We start from the raw sequence: 7317 nt of genomic DNA on the forward strand, positions 1-7317 counted from the left end.
GGCAGTGCAGCTTTTGATCTTCTGTACTCGGCACTATAGTCACAGGTTTAACAGCATGGCATTAGAAATGGAAAATACAGCGTTGCTTTTCTGTCTCCAAATGTAATTTTTTATATGTTTAAAAGAACTTTCTACCTGGCTATGACTTTGCAACAGGCAGGTGATAACGTCAGAGTGCCAAAAGCTATTGTCCTGTAGTGAACTCTCTCTATCGCTTACTCGAGCCTAACAGTACATACTGCATGACATCAGCAACCAGTGACTCATACACCAAGATACCATAGGTGTGTTCCTATATCCTGGAGATCAGAAAAATCCCACGCAGAAGACTTGGCTTGTTTTTCCTATCTTGTTATGGAAACTGCGTGCATAGGCTCTAACAGCATTAAACAACTGTAAATGAAGTCTTTCTGTTTCTTATCAGAAGATAAACTGCCTGTTTAAAAAAGGTGTTGCCAAGCCCGGGAGAGCCTCTTAGGAGCCTTGCAGCAATGTAAGGGGGAATGTTATATGTAAAATATTTAATATTTCCACAGTGAACACTCATAATCCTGTTCTGGGGGAGAGTCCAACTAGTCTGAAGCATTGGATGCATTGAAAATTGAACAAGATCAGTAGTTTGATATATAGCAAAAAATGTATAAAAGAGGATGCAAATTGCCTGGTTGCAGGGTGACACTAATTTCCTCCTCCTTCTACAAAAATAAAAATACAGAAAAAGAGTACTCATAGACAGTTTAGAACTTTTGTCTCTAAAAAACAGCAGCAGGTAGTTTCACTGAAGGCTTTTAACAAAGCGCTGTTTTCCTCAATTCTCATTTACTTTAACAACTTCTTGTACATCCCATTCCAATTAATTTGTAGCATAATGACTTTTACCTGCTTGCCTCTTTGATCTCACTGATAACTTTTCCATGTAATATTTGGTTCAGTTCCTCTTCATGGCATATAGATATGGAGGAGGTGCCTGCTGAAACAGGCTGGAATGGTTCCACAAAACTTCAGAAGAAAAATCAGGGGGAACAAAACTTGAAGGTCGAGTGTTGTGCATCACTGGCCACCCCACAAAAGACTTGGTGGTTTAATGAAGGCAGAACTTTGTTATCCAAAAAACAGGCTAAGAACCTTATAAACACAGGGTCACTCAAGAAGTTTCTGGAACTTTCTATTTCTCATCAAAAAAGAGAAACAACGCAAAGCTTTTCATGTGGCATTTCAGTATTCCGGCTTCTATTGCCATCTGAAATAGAGAAGGGTAGAGTCACAAACAAATTCAAAATAATGACAGCATTGCAGTAAGAGCATGCCAAATCTCACATAAATGATCTACACTTCAGGAATAGTTTCAGAAAAGGGGCAACAACTGAATTCTGCTTTTACCTGGGTCTCCTACATCTTGTGCTTCACGGTGTTTTTGAGCTGTGAATGACTGGAGCCTGTGGGAGCAGGAGGTGCTCTGTTTGTATTTGTATTTCCATGGCAATGCAACAAAGGAGCTGTTTGGTCTCCTTTCCTCAAGAGACCTGCCAAATCACTCCTCTTTATAGAGCAAGCTGGAAGAAGGACTATAGCTGGCATTCTTATGGAAAATGTAACTTTGTTTCAGCTTCATGCAAGTTGCAGATATCATTCGAGTGCTTCATGAATATTTTTAATTACCAAGGATTAGTAACTTAACTAATTTAATGCAATTTGGTTTGGAATTTTTACCGAGGCTTTAAATGCTTTGTTGTCTGAACTGATTCTTGCTTCCTTATGCACTTTCTCATTTTTGTGATATAGAATAGACTGGGTTGGAAGGGACCTTAAATATCTTCTAATTCCAACACCTTGCCACGAGCAGGGACATTTTTCATTAGACCAGATTGCTCAGAGCTCAATCCAACTTTGCTCTGAACACTTCCAGGGATGTACTTGAGTATAATTCTGAAGGTTCATTAATTTGATATTTTTAACACTGAGGATGCTGGATGTGAAAGCCCTTTATAAGCCCTGCTATAAACTTGCGAAATAGACTGGGAAACTAAAGCACCAGAGAGGTAAAGAAGATGTTTGCAAGTCTCTAATATTCTGAAGCCTGATAATGATAACTATGTTGGGAGAGGTTTTACTGGGCCCCATAGACCTGTAAACTTCCTGCCTCCTAAAAGCAGATCTGAGGGATGAAGAGGGGTGGTGGTATTCATAGATTTGACCCCATCTCTCAGCAGGTCAATAACAGAGTTCTGAAGAGTCAAAGAAAGCCAGGAAAAAAAAAAATCTTCCAGCTTCCTCTCATCCTTCAGTTGCAGAATATGTTACATAAGTGTGGTGATCATATAAGGCAGCAGAGCAGACTTGAAGAAAGGGAGGTCACACCAGGGCGTTTGTGCTTTATCCAGGCATTTAACCCGCACAGCCAGCTGAGCAAGGCTGCTTCCTTGGCTGACTCAGTTCAGCTACACTCATGCTGTGACCTATCCTGCTTTCCTTCCTGGGCTGCTGCTGAGGTTTTCTAGGGTCCTGAGTCAGGTGTGTGTCTGCTCTGACACTTGAGCTCTCCTACAGCAACTGCTGTCTGCATCTGCTAAGAGCAGAAATGCAGCATGATGAATAGCTATGATTGATCTGGCATGTTAATGTAATGTAATGTTAATTTGGCTTTGGAGCTTATTTAACTGAGAATCTCCTGTTGTTGTACTTCTGGTTTGCTATTGAAAGTGATTTGGGTTTGATGAAAGCCTAGTGAAACCAGCTAAAATCTTTCTCTGTGTCTTAGTGTATGTGAAGGTCTATATGAGAATGAAAGAAAGGAATTTAAAATACTGTGTGGTATTTATCTGAGAGAGCTTAAGTGCCTGAAACCCAGAAGCTGAGGGTGTGAGTCAGTTATGGGATAATAAGCAACTCCTCCTTGTGCCTTGAATGATGGTGTTATACTTTATGATGGCAGAAGCAACATGAGAAATGAGAAAAGCAAAATTTTATCTGATGTGTGAAATGTCATGAGGGCAAGTATCACATACAATAAGTATGAGCAATGAAATGGATTGACTGACAGAAACTGTCCATTTCTAGAATAAAAAGGATCATATTTTTGTACAAAACAAATATGAAGTAACTTTTGTTTTAGAAATATCTATGACTGGTCTAATCCTAGGCAAAGTGTTATATCCTTTATTTTCCTACAATTCAAGTTTTAAATAGAAAAGTATGAAAATTTATTCCTCTATGTCTGACGCTAAATAATGCAATAAAATGCTGTAGCTGCCATGAGAGGATCCTGTGGACCATTCATTTATAAAACCAGACTGATTAGCTAGCAACCAACTGCTTATAGGGAAACATTGTTTTTTCAGCATTTTGCTGCATGTTTTGGGTGCTCACTGAGAACACACATAATTATCAGTATTTTTCCCCATGACAAGACTTTTTAAAAGAATTTTTTAAAATCATAACTCAAAATTCCACATGAGAGCTGTGAGAGCATATTTACAGAGGAAATGTAAGTTAGTCAGGGTCACGGCCATTACATTTAGATGACTACACCTAATTTTTAATGGTGTTGGTTTTGTATCACCATTGTCTTGCCTTTTTGTTCACCTCAATCACATTTCCACACTTTAATTCTTAATAATTAAGGTGAGGAGGAATCCTAAGTAACTTGAGTGAGATTTTTGTTAGACAGTCCTTCAGACTTTCGGCTTTGTGCCATTATGCAGAAGCATAATATTATGCCTCTGGAGCAGCATTTCTGTGTGGAAATGGAATATGGAATGGAGAAGCCTCATAACCTCAGCAGGTGATCAGGGCCTGTGCAGTAAAATCACAGTCCCATCTCTGAGTGGATTTCAGCCAAAGGTTACAAACACGTGCATAAGCTGTAACTTTCCTGCAGCACATAGCCCTGATGACACCATTGGGTCACTGGCTGGCATGATGTTTACATGTAAAGTTATGTGAGTGTCTAGAACTTGCAGACTCAGAATAGGGCTTGTTTTGAGTGTCTAAATCACTACCAGTAGTAAGTGGAGCATGCTGAGCTCGGCTGAGTTTGTCCAAAGGTGATGTTGATTATCCATTTGCTTTTATTCTCTGGAGACCCAAAGAGATGAACCAGTTTTTTTCCTGCTGGGATCTCATCCCTGAATTTTCAAAACTCTGGTACTCGCTCATATCAGGCTTCAGCCTGGGCAGTAGTGAGATTCACTTAGTGAATTACCAGCTTTTTATCAGCTTGGATTAGCATCAGAACAAATTGCATTAGTCTTCCAAGGATCCTAGAGAGAAGTCAAGCTGGGCTGTAGGCACCAATATTGGTGGTACAATAGGATAGCCAGAAAGGTAAAAGTAGAAAATGCCTATAAAGGCAAAGTAAATAATATATCTTGCAAGCAGAAATTTCTTCTTACTGCCAAAGTGACATAGTTCTGCCTGAAGACTTTTTCTCGAAACAGACTTTTTCATTTAATAACAGGTATTACATACATACACAATATTTATTGTGGATATGTTCATGCATAGTATATATTTCAAAGTCTAAAATAATAATATTTCATAACTTACCCTGGAGGTAATTCAGAAACAGAAGAGTTATTTGATCAAATTATGCAAAATTATTATATTCATTTTGGTGAAAAGATTTCATGCTTATTTTGGGGAAATATTATCATATAATTTCCTGGATGTATTTTGTTCATACATAGCAAATATTTTAAAAAATAAATATTGAAGTTGTTTGTTTTGCTTGTAAGCAGTTCCCACTAAATCAGATCCAAACCAAACCTACTCTTTCCCAAGAAATGGTTCTCTGGATAACAAAATATTTTGAATTCGGAGATTAGGCTTAAGATTTGATTGCAGGAGTTGAAATATTTCTGTTAATGCAATTTGGCATTTTAGACTATTTTTTAATTTAAATTGAATTTTTAAGTTTCAATTTAAATTGAAATATTGGAATCAACTAAGATATAACAAATAGCATCACATGGACTTACAGAAAATTTATGGATGAATTTTATTAAATATAATAGGCGAAAAATCAGTATTTTAAAAATGGTCTTTGAACAGAGATTTGAGCTAGCTTTTAATGCAGTCAAGTGAAGAAAGATAACAAGAAAAAAAAGATTATTTTTCCTCTGTCTTAATAAACCTTGCTTCTACTGATGCCCATGTGTGACATCCTATTTTTAGCTGTCAGGGAAGCAGTGAAGCATATGCAGCAGAGTGGAATGCCCTGTTCCCATGCCTGACTCTCCATATATAGCTACTGCACTGCACTGTTCTTCCCTGGCACCCACTCTGAGGGCTGAACTTGAATTTTCTTGTCAGAATTGCCTCATCTGAGAGCTGTCCTCATAATAAACACTCAGGCAGCTGCTTCATGGCATCCACCTTCTGATGAGGACCCACAAAAGCTGAACATTGACTAAACTCAGTACCAGCGAAAAGATGTGCAAAAAGCACGTGCAATGAATCTTCAGCCATCTTTCCTCTTCCCCAACCCCCACCCCCTGTTTCATCTTGGTATTGGTACTAAGTATGTCAAATTTTCTTTTATTTTCTTGTTATTTTTGGAACCAAGTTTCAGACTTGAGAGACTGCCACGCACAGGACATGTATTTCGGCTCTTCTGCCAGTTGTGTTCTGTGGATGATTAGATCAAATCCAGGGACTGCCAAATGACTAATCAACTTATTACAGAATAACAATGCTCACTGGAGAATTAGCAATGTCTTTATAGTCTGCCCTCAATGAATTGTCTAGAATTTTCTTAGGTTACAGGATAGACAGTTTAAAATTTTCCAGCGTTACTTGAATATGATTTTTAAGAGAGTTTTAAAACCAACTCACAGCAAAAACAGCCACCCCCAACCTCTAGCATTTAGGTCTTTTAATTTTTACTTCAGAGTTAAATACCATCATTTAAATAGCATTTTGCCTTGCATTGCATTATGTGGTATTTTATGCTTCCCTGTATTAGTAGAACAAGGAGTGCTAGTAAAGAAGGACTTTGAAGCATATGCAGCAGTGGAAGTATGATTCAGATGGTTAGGACTGTGCTGCTCAGAGCACTGTGGCAGTACAGTCTGAGACCTATAGAATGTATGTATTTTTCTCTCCTGAGCAGGGCCAAAACTTATGTAACACCATGTATGTTGATGCAAGAGGGACTATGATGCAGAAGTCACCTGTTGAAACCAGTGGTTCGGTTGGCTGCTCCCACTGAGGGTCATTGCAGCTACACCCTTGCCTTAAGCCAGCCCAAAACTGGATGATGCAGTTTGCATTTATTTTTTCCCTGTGCTGACTTCAGACTGGCTTCATCACACCTAACTTCAGAAGTTAAAAATTAACCGTCTAAATCCAACCTAGTCATGCAGGTCTGCCAGCGATAATGAAGAGAAACAAGACGTTGCTGGTTTCGATTCCTGATTCAGTCACAGGCACAGGTTTCACTGCCCTGAATGGTTTTGTTTTCAGAAGCACCTGGTTTTCCAGGATTTTGTGCTGTAGTGGGGCAGATGAGTGCAGCTGGTTAGACATGATTAACCTTGCTTTTCATGTCATTCCAAGCATCCTCCTATGAGCCACTCTTTCCCCTGCACCGGGGCTGGAGCTACTGCTTCTATTGACCATTCATGCTCCCTGCATGCTTTGTCTGCAAAAAGGGAGGCTAGGTAAGGCAAGGAAGTATGGAAAGACCCTTGAATGTTAGGAGACTATAGTAGGGAAAGGCTGACATGTTCACTCACAAATCCAGAAAATAGCTGCATGGTTTTGGCTGCACTTGTTTTCATATTTGGATCAATTCCAGTCATCATCTTGGCCAGGAACTGTGTCTGATTTAGATATATTTGTTGCGTCTCTGGAGTGCAAAATAAATATTTTAAATAATATTTATCTCTGTGTTACAGTTCTATGACCAGAATGATACCCACAAAATATTACTTTCTGACAACATAGCTTAGTAGCAATTAAATACTTTCTACAGCTGTACTAATGACCTACTTTAAATAAAGCCCATATTTCACAGAGCAGATCTCAATCTCTAGTTATGCCAAATTCAAGTCACTTTGCATGCAACATTTTTCTCTGCCTTTTTTTTTTTTTTTTTTAAATCTTAGAAGGCTGTGGGAGAAAAGAAATGTATTTTGAATTTTTCTTGTTAATAACTGTTATTGTCATCTGCAGGGCACTGGCTGTTAGCAATTTCTTTCTGATCACTTAATGTATTTGTATAATATCAATATTAACATGAGATTAGGTGGAAAACAATTGTTGCTGAGTGACTGTTAGTGCAAATTGGTTTGTATTAGAACAGTATGAATAGTGTAT

At 38.4% G+C, this 7317-nt stretch overlaps 1 long non-coding RNA gene across 2 annotated transcripts in view; it reads right to left on the reverse strand.

Annotated features, from left to right (window-relative positions):
- Positions 1 to 1453, reverse strand: part of LOC148224447 (uncharacterized) — a 69871-nt gene extending 68418 nt beyond the window's left edge. For both annotated transcript variants that reach the window (XR_015802900.1, XR_015802899.1), the window contains exons 1-2: positions 1381 to 1453; positions 880 to 1240 (exon numbers count right to left, since the gene is read on the reverse strand). This is a non-coding gene — a long non-coding RNA (uncharacterized LOC148224447). The remainder of the gene's footprint in view (positions 1 to 879; positions 1241 to 1380) is intronic.
- Between the last annotated feature and the right edge of the window lie 5864 nt (positions 1454 to 7317).

Source organism: Sturnus vulgaris, chromosome 3 (assembly GCF_052056855.1).
Source record: "Sturnus vulgaris isolate bStuVul1 chromosome 3, bStuVul1.hap1, whole genome shotgun sequence".
In the NCBI taxonomy this organism is placed as follows: domain Eukaryota; kingdom Metazoa; phylum Chordata; class Aves; order Passeriformes; family Sturnidae; genus Sturnus; species Sturnus vulgaris.